This window comes from Salmo trutta, chromosome 14, assembly GCF_901001165.1.
Source record: "Salmo trutta chromosome 14, fSalTru1.1, whole genome shotgun sequence".
Taxonomy (NCBI): Eukaryota; Metazoa; Chordata; class Actinopteri; order Salmoniformes; family Salmonidae; genus Salmo; species Salmo trutta.
Genome location: NC_042970.1, coordinates 61,661,895 through 61,675,755, shown reverse-complemented (window position 1 = coordinate 61,675,755; position 13,861 = coordinate 61,661,895).

The window sequence follows — 13,861 nt, the reverse complement described above, 5'->3', positions numbered from 1 at the left end:
CTCCGAACATGATATCTACTTTATGAGCTCTGTTTATTTTTAACACGATACTTCTGTATTTTATTGCCAAATACTGCACACATAATGTATCGGAAAGGAGTTTCACCCACCACACAAGTCCTGTGCTTTTTCTGCAACACCTCAAGGCTATGAAATATGAGATTTGAGATATGAGATACTAATGAATGTGTTTTGATTTCAATTTTCCTCAATAGGGGTTTGGTTACATGAGGAAGTAAAGTGCGGTTAACATAGCAACAAGCCCTTAGCTTTGCCTTTCCCCTCCTTAAGGCTGTCTGTAGTGCTCGCATGTGTCTGGAGGTTGAAAAGCCAGATGGGTTGCATGGCAAGACAGCACAAACAGATTTCCGACCAGGCTAGTTTACATATGGACGTGGACACAAACAAGGCTGACCAATGCACTTGATGGCGCTGTAGAGACTACAGGGGTTGCTTAAATAACATCAACATATGTAGGAAAATCATCATTTAGGGGCAACTTGTTTTTCCACCTCAGCTTCAGTTGTGAGAGTCTAGTAAAATCGGATATTGTGGAGGTTAACTGTTGTTAAGGAGGAAGTGAAATGCTGGTGGAAACGTCTGAATTCCAGAGTGCACTTTTCAGCCTGGAGCAACAGTGCCCCCTGGGGCTGGTGTACAGTACTACCGTCTGACCTACAAGGGCCTCAAATGAGGTTTATAAGCAGAAATAATGAATGATACGACGTTGCACCTGAAGATGGGTATACTTTCTGAACAATGGCATGTTTATATAAATGTTTGCATGTGTATCTGCGTGTGAGCATGCATGCAGAATGGGTGGATTTGTGAGTTTGTGAGTGTGTGTGTGTGTGTGTGTGTGTGTGTGTGTGTGTGTGTGTGTGTGTGTGTGTGTGTGTGTGTGTGTGTGTGTGTGTGTGTGTGTGTGTGTGTGTGTGTGTGTGTGTGTGTGTGCGTGTCAGCCAAGGTCGTATTCATTAGGACACACAATGCAAGAAGAATGAACACGGAAAACAAAAATTAGCATTTCTTATTGGACAAATCCAGAAAATCCCTCCCTGTTTTAGTCAGTTTTCTTCTGTCTGGCTCAGGTCTGCTATCAGATATTCTCCTCAAATGACAGGATTGGGATCCCATGAAGGGCACAGCTGTGCAGTTTAGCACCCATAGGCATTCTCCACCCATATCATGAATGTATGGTGCACATACTAAGACAGCCTCAGACTGACTCATGTCCTGTTGAGACTGAGACTGTCCTTATATGGACACTGTATTCGTGCAAAGAAAATATGAGTGAAGGATGTTGGTTAATGGGATTTTATGTAAATATGAACCCATAATTCCTTATACTCCTGTATTTAACTCTTGTATTGTCCATGTTTTGTTTTAATTGTGTTGCTGTGTTTTTGCCCCTTGGCTAGGCCGTTATTGTAAATTAGCACTGGTTCTCGGTTGACTGGCCTGTTGAAGGAATGAAAATGCATAGATTAACCCTAAAAAAATCCAATGTGACATACTGTATATGTAACATTTCATAACATTTAATTAGGAGGGGGGGGAAAAAATCTGCATGGTTTCTAGATGTTAAAGTATAAATATTTGACCAGGTAAGATCCTAATTCTGTAATATATTGACCAGCCTTGGACTAACCCTTCACTGCCACCGACACACACTGTCGAAGTACAGGTTGTCACGGTGACCATGATTTCAGGAGTACCTTGCATAAGATCTGGCTAATTGCACTATTTGTATTTGAGGCACGACATTATCAGTCGAAGACCTCCTTACAGGAACATGAGGACCATCTACGTGAGGTGTATCTTCATTTACAGTGCCTTCAGAAAGTATTCATACCCCTTGAATTATTCCACATGTTGTTGTATTACAGCCTGAATTCTAAATGTATTACATTTGTTTTTTTCTCTCACCCATCTACACACAATACCCCATAATGACAAATTGAAAACATGTTTAAAGAAGTTTTTTTTTCTGATTTATTGAGGACGAAATACAGAAATATCTCATTTACATAAGTATTCACACCCCTGAGTCAATTCATGTTAGAATCACCTTTGGCAGTGTTAAAGTTGTGAGTCTTTCTGGGTAAGTCTCTAAGAGCTTAGCACACCTTGATTGTGCAAGCAGATTTAAGTCAAAACTGCAATTCGGCCACTCGGGAACTTTCAATGTCGTCTTGGTAAGCAACTCCAGTGTTGATTTGGCCATGTGTTTTATTGTCCTGCTGAAAGGTGAGTTAATCTCCCAGTGTCTGGTGAAATGCAGACTGAACCATGTTTTCCTCTAGGATTTTGCCTGTGCTTAGCTCCATTACGTTTCTTTTTTAACCTGAAAAAAGCCCCAGTCTTTAACGATTACAAGCATACCCATAACAAGTTGCAGTCAACACTACGCTTGAAAATATGGAGAGTGGTACTCATTAATGTATTGTATTGTATTTGCCCAAAACATGACACTTTATATTCAGGACATTTTTTGCAGTATTACTTTAGTGCCTTGTTGCAAACAGGATACATGTTTTGGAATACATATATATATATATATATATATATATATATATATATATATATAATTATTTTTTTTATTTTTATTTATTTAACCTTTATTTAACCAGGTAGGCTAGCTGAGAACAAGTTCTCATTTGCAGCTGTGACCTGGCCAAGATAAAGCAAAGCAGTTCGACACATACAACAACACAGAGTTACACATGGAATAAACAAACATACAATCAATAATACAGTAGAAAAATCTATATACAGCATGTGCAAATGAGGTAGGATAAGAGCGGTAAGGCAATAAATAGGCCATGGTGGCGAAGTAATTACAATATAGCAATTAAACACTGGGATGGTAGAATGTGCAGAAGATGAATGTGCAAGTAGAGATACTGGGGTGCAAAGGAGCAAGATAAATAAATAAATACAGTATGGGGATGAGGTAGATTGGATGGGCTACTTACAGATGAGCTATGTACAGGTGCAGTGATCTGTGAGCTGCTCTGACAGCTGGTGTTTAAAGCTAGTGAGGAAGGTTAGAGTCTCCAGCTTTAGTGATTTTTGCAGTTCGTTCCAGTCATTGGCAGCAGAGAACTGGAAGGAGAGGCGGCCAAAGGAAGAATTGGCTTTGGGGGTGACCAGTGAGATATACCTGCTGGAGTGCGTGCTATGGGTGTGTGCTGCTATGGTGACCAGTGAGCTGAGATAAGGCGGGGCTTTACCTAGCAGAGACTTGTAGATGACCTGGAGCCAGTGGGTTTGGCGACGAGTATGAAGCGAGGCCAGCCAACGAGAGCGTACAGGTCGCTGTGGTGGGTAGTATATGGGGCTTTGGAGACAAAACGGATGGCACTGTGATAGACTGCATCCAATTTGTTGAGTAGAGTGTTGGAGGCTCGGTAGGATGGTCAGTTTTACGAGGGTATGTTTGGCACCATGAGTGAAGGATGCTTTGTTGCGAAATAGGAAGCCGCTTCTAGATTTAATTTTGGATTGGAGATGATTGATGTGAGTCTGGAAGGAGAGTTTACAGTCTCACCAGACACCTAGGTATTTGTAGTTGTCCACATATTCTAAGTCAGAACCGTCCAGAGTGGTGATGCTGGACGGGCGGGCAGGTGCGGGCAGCGTTCGGTTGAAGAGCATGCATTTAGTTTTACTTGCATTTAAGAGCAGTTGGAGGCCACGGAAGGAGAGTTGTATGGCATTGAAGCTCGTCTGGAGGTTTGTTAACACAGTGTCCAAAGAAGGAACAGAGGTATACAGAATGGTGTCGTCTGCATAGAGGTGGATCAAAGAATCACCAGCAGCAAGAACGACATCATTGATGTATACAGAGAAGAGAGTCGGCCTGAGAATTGAACCCTGTGGCACCCCCATAGAGACTGCCAGAGGTCTGGACAACAGGCCCTCCGATTTGACACACTGAACTCTATCAGAGAAGTAGTTGGTTAACCAGGCGAGGCAATCATTTGAGAAAACAAGGCTGTTGAGTCTGCCAATAAGAATGTTGTGATTGACAGAGTCGAAAACCTTAGCCAGGTCGATGAATACGGCTGCACAGTAATGTCTCTTATTGATGGCGGTTATGATATCGTTTAGGACCTTGAGCGTGGCTGAGGTGCACCCATGACCAGCTCTGAAACCAGATAGCATAGATTATTCCATACAGGCTTCCTTCTTTTCACTCTGTCAATTAGGTTAGCATTCTGGTGTAACTACAATACTGTTGATCCATCATTCAGTTTTCTCCTATTACAGCCGTTAAACTCTGTAACTGTTTTAAAGTCAGCGTTGGCCTCATGGTGAAATCCCTGAGCGGTTTCCTTCGTCTCTGGCAACTGAGTTAGGAAGGACACCTGTGTCTTTGTAGTGACTGGGTGTATTGATACACCATATAAAGTGTCATTAATAACTTCACCATGCTCAAAGGGATATTCAATGTCTGCTTCTTTTTTTTTCTTCCCATCTACCAATAGGTGCCCTTCTTTGTAAGGCATTGGAAAACATCCCTGGTCTTTCTGGTTGAATCTGTTTGAAATTCACTGCTCAAATGAGGGACCTTACAGATTGTATGTGTGGGGTAGAGAGGTCATTCAAAAATCATGTTAAACACTATTATTGCACACAGACTGAGTCCATGCAACTTATTATGTGACTTGTTAAGCAGATTTTTACTCCCGAACGTATTTAGGCTTGCCATGACAAATGGGTTGAATATTTATTGAGCCAAGACATTTCAGCTTTTAATACATTTGTAAACATTTAGAAAAACATCATTCTATTTTGACATTATGGGATATTTTATGTAGGCCAGTGACAAAAACATCTCTATTTAATCAATTTTAAATTCAGGCTGTAACACAACAAAATGTGGAAAAAGTAAAGTGGTGTGAATCCTTTCTGAAGGCCCTGTACTTCCCTCTCCTCTGACAGAAACATTGATATACTGTGTGTAAACACTCATGCACACACATGTGCAGGTACACACACACCCCACTTTAACATAGTGTTTACAACCCAGGGGACACAACTGTCACTTCTTTGGTTACAGTACAAATCTCTTCGTTACTTATCTTTCTTATGTTGATCTTTTGGGATCCACAATGATATTTTTTTTTATTTAACCTTTATTTAACTAGGCAAGTCAGTTAAGAACAAATTCTTATTTACAATGACGGCCTAGGAACAGTGGGTTAAGTGCATTGTTCAGGGGCAGAACGACAGATTTTTACATTGTCAGCTCAGGGATTCAATCTAGCAACCTTTCGGATACTGGCCCAACGCTCTAACCACTAGGCTACCTGCCGCCGCGAAATAATAGGAAGCAACTGTACAAAACCTCAAGGGATAATCTGCTTACAGTGAGTGGCAGTGTAATGTGTTAGTGTGTGTGTGTGTGTGTGTGTGTGTGTGTGTGTGTGTGTGTGTGTGTGTGTGTGTGTGTGTGTGTGTGTGTGTGTTGAGATGGGCAGAATTTCTGTTATGTGTATTTGAAATATGTATTTGAATTACTTCTGAGTGTTTTGTATTACACTGGGCTGAACTACACTCTGTATTTTGTTACAAGATACTTCCGAGAGCTGTGATTTGTATTTTCAAAATACAAAATACTTTTCTATACCATTTTTGTTTTACAGCGGTTCACATTTTGTGGCCCCCTTTCACCCTGCATTGGAATCAGAAGTCTGATGGCACTATGGTGTGATAAGAGTGTCTGCTAAATTAACTAAATATAAATGTACACTGATTGTACAAAATAACTTTGCCCTCAGAACAGCCTCAATTTGTCGGAGCATGGACTATAAGGTGTCGAAAGAGTTCCACAGGGATGCTGGCCCATGTTGACTCCAATGTTTCCCACAGTCGTGTCAAGTTGGCTGGATGTCCTTTGGATGGTGGACCATTCTTGATACACATGGGAAACTGTTGAGTGTTAAAAACCCAGCAGTGTTGCAGTTCTTGAGACAAACTGGTGTGCCTGGGACCAACTACCATACGCCGTTCAGAGGCACTTACATCTTTTGTCTTGTCCATTCACCCTCAGAATGGCACACATACACAATCCATGTCTCAATTGTCTCAAGGCTTAAAAATCCTTTAACCCGTCTCCTCCCCTTCATCTACACTGATTGAAGTGGATTTAACAAATGACATCAGTAAGGGATCATAGCTTTCACCTGTATTCACCTGGTCAGTCTATATCATGGAAAGAGCAGGTGTCCATAATGTTTTGTACACTCTGCTCTGCCCCGAAACAAGGCCAATAATAATACCCAGTGTGCATTGCAGTTCATTTCGGTATGTTTATTTTGATACATTGATCTGGTATTTTGTCATTTTTGCCCATCCCTGTGTGTGTGTGTGTGATGCCTCGCTTTACCTTGTTGCTATTCACCAAACATTTAGCCATCCGTCGATGAACCATTTATGGACATATAATGTCTTGTTTAACCTGAGCTCTCATTAAATTTTCATGTGTTCCTTTTATGGCTCTCTGGGAATATATGGGTTGTGTCCCAAAACGGCACCCACACAAAAGTAATAGTGCACTATATAGGGAATAGGGTGCGGTTTGGGACGAAGGGACAGTTATGAAATATTTATCATGCTCTGAGAAAGATTCACACACAAAAATACACAAATCTCCCTCTCTCACCGCCCTTGTCTCTTTCCCTTGCTACGTTGCTTTCGCTCCTTTTTCTCTCCCTCAATCACTATATCTACTTTCCTTTCTCTCTTGCTATCTCCTCCCATCTCCCATTTCTCTATCTCTCCCCCCTCTCTCTCATTCTCTCCCTCCTTCCTGAAGCCACATCCACCTCTGATGGGGGCCAATAGCATTCTGGGAGAAGTGATGTCACAGCTAGCTGTCTTTAAAAGAGAGAGAGAGGTTGAAAAATGTATCACTCCAGAACTCACCTCCACGTAAGCTTTCGGGCCTTCAGGTTCGTCATCCTTTTTGAAAAAAAGGCCGCCCACACACTGGGGCTCATTAGGGGTCAAGGGTCAGGTGGTCAGGATGAGATCACATGGCAGTGTTTGTGGTTGATATGGAAGTCACATATGGATAGAGAGTTTAGTAAACAATATCCAAACTGATGCATTTGTATGCAGTGTCTGATGTTTTGGATATAAGAGATAGGTATTGTTTAGAGGAGCTGGATATCTCCAATGAGTTTGGAGAAGAAGACAAGACAAACTGACACATTACTGTGGTATGTTGTGTTTGTTTACTCAGATAATAATACATGTTACAAGTATGGAGGCAAAAATTCAATATCCTGGATTATTGACTCTACAGTATGTAGCTATATGGGACAGACAATGCTTATAGCACAATATACTGTATAGTTTGCGTCCCAAATGGCACCCTATTCTCTTTATAGTGCACTACTATTGACCAGAGCTGGTCTAGAGTTGTGCACTATACAGGGGATAGGGTTCCATTTGGGACACAACCATAGCCCAACTGACCTGACCTGTATGATGTCACAGTGCAGTAGTAGTTCATCGCTTCCTGGCCAGAGGGCAGATTTGATTGGTTATGTTGTCATCCTTCTGATCGATCATACTTGGGACTGAAAATCAGAGCCAGCAAGGAGTCTAGACTCCAGACTGACATCACAGGAAGTAATAATGTATGACTTGAATGCAGCAGAGTCTAGGGTTTCATCTCAAATGGCACCCATTTCCCGATAGGGTGCAATACTTTCGACTAGGGCTCTGGCCAAAAGTAGTGCACTATGTAAGGAATAGAGTACCATTTGGGATGCAGCCTAGCAGTCTACTTAGTAGACTGTCTGTGAGAATGTCTGGACTAAAATGGATGTCTACATAGCTTGCCTTTGTCAGGAGCTACAACATAACATTATAGAGAGACACTTATGATGAATGCACTCACTTTAGGACACCCCCCGTGCACACATTTATGTATCGACCCACACTCTCACGTACGCACAATGTATAAATGTCAACAACTACAGATTGGGAATTCCACTGTGTACCACTGAGAATGCCAACCTGCACTTGCTGACATTCAAGTAGAGCAAATTCTCAAACAAAAAGAAAAGCATTCCACTGTGTTCAGTTCAAATGTTCCCTGTTAGAACATTAATAGTCCTAATAAGTTAATTTTGCGTTATTTCATTTGAATTAGTCTCGGCAAACAAATGTATTAACTAATATGTATTTTTCGGGGGTTTGGACAGGTAATTTACACTTCTAGAAAAAAAAGGGTCGTAAATATTAACCTCGCATTGATTTTGGAACTTTTATTTGGTGTTTTAGTAGTAATGCTCATACTTCCTCATTGCCATATGGCCCTGTAGTCACTGAGTCAGTCTACATTGGGCCCCTTTCCCCACTTTGACTATAACAACCACGAAAACTCAAGTGTGATGATGCATGGTCTATTTGGTCTTTGGCTTGAGTACATTCATGAAGTGAAGTCAAGGCATTTCACGTTCCTGCCAAAAAGTGGTCCCTTAAGATCATACCTTGATGACACATCAGGTTTTCCTGAAGCCAGATTATATGATTGTGACAGTGTAGTAATTATTGAAGCACTTTGAGACCTTGTGAAACACTTTTCATGCATGTCATTACGGCTAATTAAACTAGTATATTAATTAGCTTCGATTATATTGTGTTTGTGGTTTATTAAAAAGTGCAAGGTGCACTGTTCATGAGTGATGCTTATTTTGTTTAATTATAAAATGACATTGGGCAAATACAAAGAAATGTTCCTGGAGTCCTCTCCCCCATGACCACAAATAACTGAAAAAAAACTGAATAGATTCCTCCTGTTTCAAGACTATTTAGATCAGTGGTCAGACAGAAAAGGGGACAAGGAAAATATTGACTGTTTTGCTACCCCCTATAATCTATAGATGTAGGATCTTAATTTGAGCCAATTCGCTACAGCAGGAAGATAATACTGCAGCAACAGAAAATGTGAATTATTATGTGGATTATAATTAATGGACATTTTTTTTTGTAGGGGTTGATAAATTGTTTATTTTTCAGCAAATCAAGTCTGACATTTTTAAGTGGAAATCACAAACTAAGACACTACAAGTTTGCATTTCCTGCTGTGCAGGAAAATTTTGAGCAACAGAAGAGTGATCAAATGAAGATCCTACATCTGTAAGTAATATGACACATCACAAATAGAGTTTGCACAACAACAGCCTAAAGAGGTAGAGGCAAAGCCCTGATCACAAAGTTAGCAAAATGTTTGCATGACTTTTCCGACCTTGAGAAGCAACCCTTTTCTCTCCTCCAGATGCTGCTTTGCCTACTTTCTCCCCACACAGCAGGCTCCCTTTGGCCCGCTGAAGGGTCGCTATTACTGCTATGGCAGCTTGCTAATTACAGTTGTGTGTGTGTGTGTGTGTGTGTGTGTGTGTGTGTGTGTGTGTGTGTGTGTGTGTGTGTGTGTGTGTGTGTGTGTGAGAGAGAGGACCTTTTGGGCTACCTAGCATTTAGGACAATTAAACACACACACACACACACACACACCAGCAGGATGCCTGTCACCTGTCACAGTTCTCTCGATGACCTGTCTACTGTGCTAGGTCATAACCAAACAGCTGTATAAAGAGTCTGAAGGACATGGGGTAACTGATTCCGATATCCTGAAATCCTACCATGTTTCTAGAAGACTAGAGTTTTGTACTGACATATAGCCCTCTAACAACTCAATGATGAGGACAGACAGTAGGACAGTCAGACTGGGTGCGTGTACGTGCATATGGGCGCTTGTGCAGGTGGCAATGTATGCAATAATCATTTGACTTTACTCTTAGCGAGGCACACTGCTTTTTATACGATGACCAATATAACCAGGAACCCTTACATTAAAACATTCGCCAAAACAAAGGGTCTGGCAACTCTGACAAGTGAGACTTTGTGAAGTAAGTTTGGGACATTAAAGCTCTTCAGTTGAACAACAGGCCCCATTAACTTTCAGTATTGGCGCTCCAAAAGGTCTGTGGCTGCTTGCTTGCTGATTGCGATGGCACATTAAGCCGGGATCTTTACACCATTAAACAAATAGGTCTGAATGTCTCCCCCGCCCACTACTTTAAAGCGGAAAAGGATATACTCGCTTCCCCAGTCACCGATAAAAAAAGCAGGCATTGGAAAAAGGGGGTTTGTGATGAACAGTGTGTGAGTGAGTGTGTTCTTTGTCCCCTAATGAACCAATGTAATTTGGTAATGTACAAAAGCACCACTTGAATCAACAATGACAATTATAATATAGTGTGGTCCTGATTGCAGAGAATCAAGTGGTCCTCTCACTTTCTCTCTCTATGGCCCCCTCCTTCTCTCCCTCCATCCACCAGGGTTCTCTCTCTCTCAAACATCCATCCACCAGGGCTCTCTCTCTCTCTCTCTCTCTCGCTCTCTCTCTCCCCGTTTCCTCTCTCTTCGCCTCCTTCTCAACACGCATTGGAGGAGAAGGTCAGAGGGAAATAACCTTGGATCCTCTCCTCCAATGCATTTCGAGAGGAAGGCCAGGAGAGAGGACACGAGGAAAGACAATCGTACTTTCTGTCTCTCCAACTACTGTATTTGTTGAATGCTCCTCTTTCAGATTATATTCCACAGAGCTTTGTCTCCATTTTTTAACCACCGTCAACACTTGGTAGCATCCATGGCTAAATGTCACAACGAGATGCTTTAATGTTGCAAAGAAAAGCCATTCAATACAGTCATGGACATGACTAAGGAAATTGAAAACGTCCTGCTCCCCAGTCAGAATGAGATGGTCGATATCGTTGGGACGTAATACATGTGGTTAGTCGCATTACGGTTAACGGACCATAAAACTTTATGCTGCCGATCCAATGTCCTGGACTTCATCAATGCAGCACTGGGAGGAGTGTTCTCCACAAAGTCTTCAAAAGGTGAAAGCAATAATGTAATGTAGTCTGATTCAAGTGTGAAAGCCAACATGGCTGTACATTTAGAAAAATAAGAAAACATTCTTTATACATTTTGGGACTAAATATTAGGTGCGCTGCAGTGCTGACTGATATTGGACTTCTTTAACGTCACAACAGCTCAACATATTCTATGGATCTTGGGCTCCCCCTTGTGGTCAGTGATTTAGTCACTTAATAAAAGTCCATGCAAAAGCACATCCGTTTGTGTATTGTAGGGCAGCCCTGTATGCAAGAATTTCCTCTGTGTTGTCATAGGTGATGTCTCCGACCCTCATTGTCCAGAGGTTACATCATCAAATGTATTTATAAAGCCCTTCTTACATCAGCTGATATCTCAAAGTGCTATGCAGAAATCCAGCCTAAGACCCCAAACAGCAAGCAATGCAGGTGTAGAAGCACGGTGGCTAGGAAAAACTCCCTAGAAAGGCCAAAACCTAGGAAGAAACCTAGAGAGGAACCAGGCTATGAGGGGTGGCCAGTCCTCTTCTGGCTGTGCCGGGTGGAGATTATAACAGAACATGGCCAAGATGTTCAAATGTTCATAGATGACCAGCAGGGTCAAATAATAATAATCACAGTGGTTGTCGAGGGTGCAACAGGTCAGCACCTTAGGAGTAAATGTCAGTTGGCTTTTCATAGCCGATCATTCAGAGTATCTCTACCGCTCCTGCTGTCTCTAGAGAGTTGAAAACAGCAGGTCTGGGACAGGTAGCACGTCCGGTGAACAGGTCAGGGTTCCATAGCCTCAGGCAGAACAGTTGAAACTGGAGCAGCAGCATGGCCAAGTTGACTGGGGACTGCAAGGAGTCATCAGGCCAGGTAGTCCTGAGGCATGGTCCTAGGGCTCAGGTCCTCCGAGAAAGAAAGAGAATTAGAGAGAGCATACTTAAATTCACACAGGACACCTGATAAGACAGGAGAAATCATCCAGATATAAGAAGACTGACCCTAGCCCCCCGACACATAAACTACTGCAGCATAAATACTGGAGGCTGAGTCAGGAGGGGTCGGGAGACACTGTGGCCCCGTCCGGCGATAGCCCTAGACAGGGCCAAACAGGCAGGATATAACCCCACCCACTTTGCCAAAGCATAGCCCCCACACCACTAGAGGGATATCTTCAACCACCAACTTGCCAACATGTAGGTCTGATATACATTTACATCATTTAGAGCGACTTACAAATTGGTGCATTCACCTTATGATATCCAGTGGAACAACCACTTTACAATAGTACATCTATATCTTTTTTTGGGGGGGGGGGGGTAGAAGGATTACTTTATCCTATCCCAGGTATTCCTTAAAAAGAGGTGGGGTTTCAGGTGTCTCTGGAAGGTGGTGATTGACTCTGCTGTCCTGGCGTTGTGAGGGAGCTTGTTCCACCATTGGGGTGCCAGAGCAGCGAACAGTTTTGACTGGGCTGAGCGGGAACTGTGCTTCCGCAGAGGTAGGGGGGGCCAGCAGGCCAGAGGTGAATGAACGCAGTGCCCTTGTTTGGGTGTAGGGCCTGATCAGAGCCTGAAGGTAAGGAGGTGTCGTTCCCCTCACAGCTCCGTAGGCAAGCACCATGGTCTTGTAGCAGATGCGAGCTTCAACTGGAAGCCAGTGGAGTGTTAACTTTACAGTAATACTATTGGTCAACAACTCAGATTTTGAATCCAAACAACTCAGATGCTTAGAAAAGTGTCTTAGAACAATGAATCTTTCTCTTTTTTGTTCCTGATCTGCCGTGGTGAGATACTCTTTCTCTGGACACCCAATGGACTTTTGGGGCATGGTTTGTCAGACTGATTTCTTTCTCTCTCTGACCATGCTTAGTATAATGCCTTGTAATACTTTGTAACTTAAGCTTTATGCCTTGTACGTGAATCCATTCACATACAATGCTTGAAATGAATATTCACTCATATCCAGAAAGTAATACAAATGTACGTGAAATAAGCAGCTGGAGAAAAAAATAAAAAAAGCTTTATTCTGCAAGGAAAATGAACTTGTTCATGTCACTATGATCCCTCGAGGACCATTTTGGAAATGTGTTTCAAGTGATAGGCCTATAGTCTGGGATCAAATGGATGTATCATTTAACCCAAAATAAATGCAATTCAATCCTCTTAGATCTGCAGGAGTGACTTAGAAATAGGGGATAGGAGTTGATTTGGAATTCAGAAAGTGATTCACATTTCTCTGGGTTAACCCAGCTCCCTGCCCTGTCAAGGAACATGTCCAGTCCCTTGTAGTGCAGACCTGTGACTACATATCTATGGGTCACAAGTCACAACAATTAGGCTGAGATTACACAGGCAGCCCAACGCTGATCTTTTTCCTCAAATTGGTCTTTTGACCAATCATTTCAGCTCTTTTGCCAATAGGACAAAATATCAGATTTTGGAAACCTAAGTAAATGCAGCCTTAAGCACTGCATACAGACTTGTCCATAGTCTGGAGTTCATTTTATTCCACATGATAGAAAGTGGATTGACAATTTTAATATTCTATGCATTCTACACATCTCAATAGAACCTCAGTGCATCCTTAACCTCATTGATTTTGGAACTTTGTGGCGTTTCAGTAGTATTGCTCCTACTTCATTGCCATATGGCCCTATTGTCACTGAGTCAGTCTACATTGGGCCCCTTTCCTCTATTTGTAGCCCTAAGACTAAAATGACAAACTTAATTAGGATGATACATGGTCTACTTGTTCTTTGGCTTGATTACATCCAGGAAGTGAAGTTAAGGCATTTCATGTTCCTGACAAGTGGTCCCTTAAGAGCAATAGGACCTCAGTGAGTCAGTGAAGGTGCTACAGGGTCCACACCACAATGAACATTAACATCAAGTCTTCCTGTTTGAAATACATCAGTCCAGTCAAATATGCTAGGTTAAGATACACTA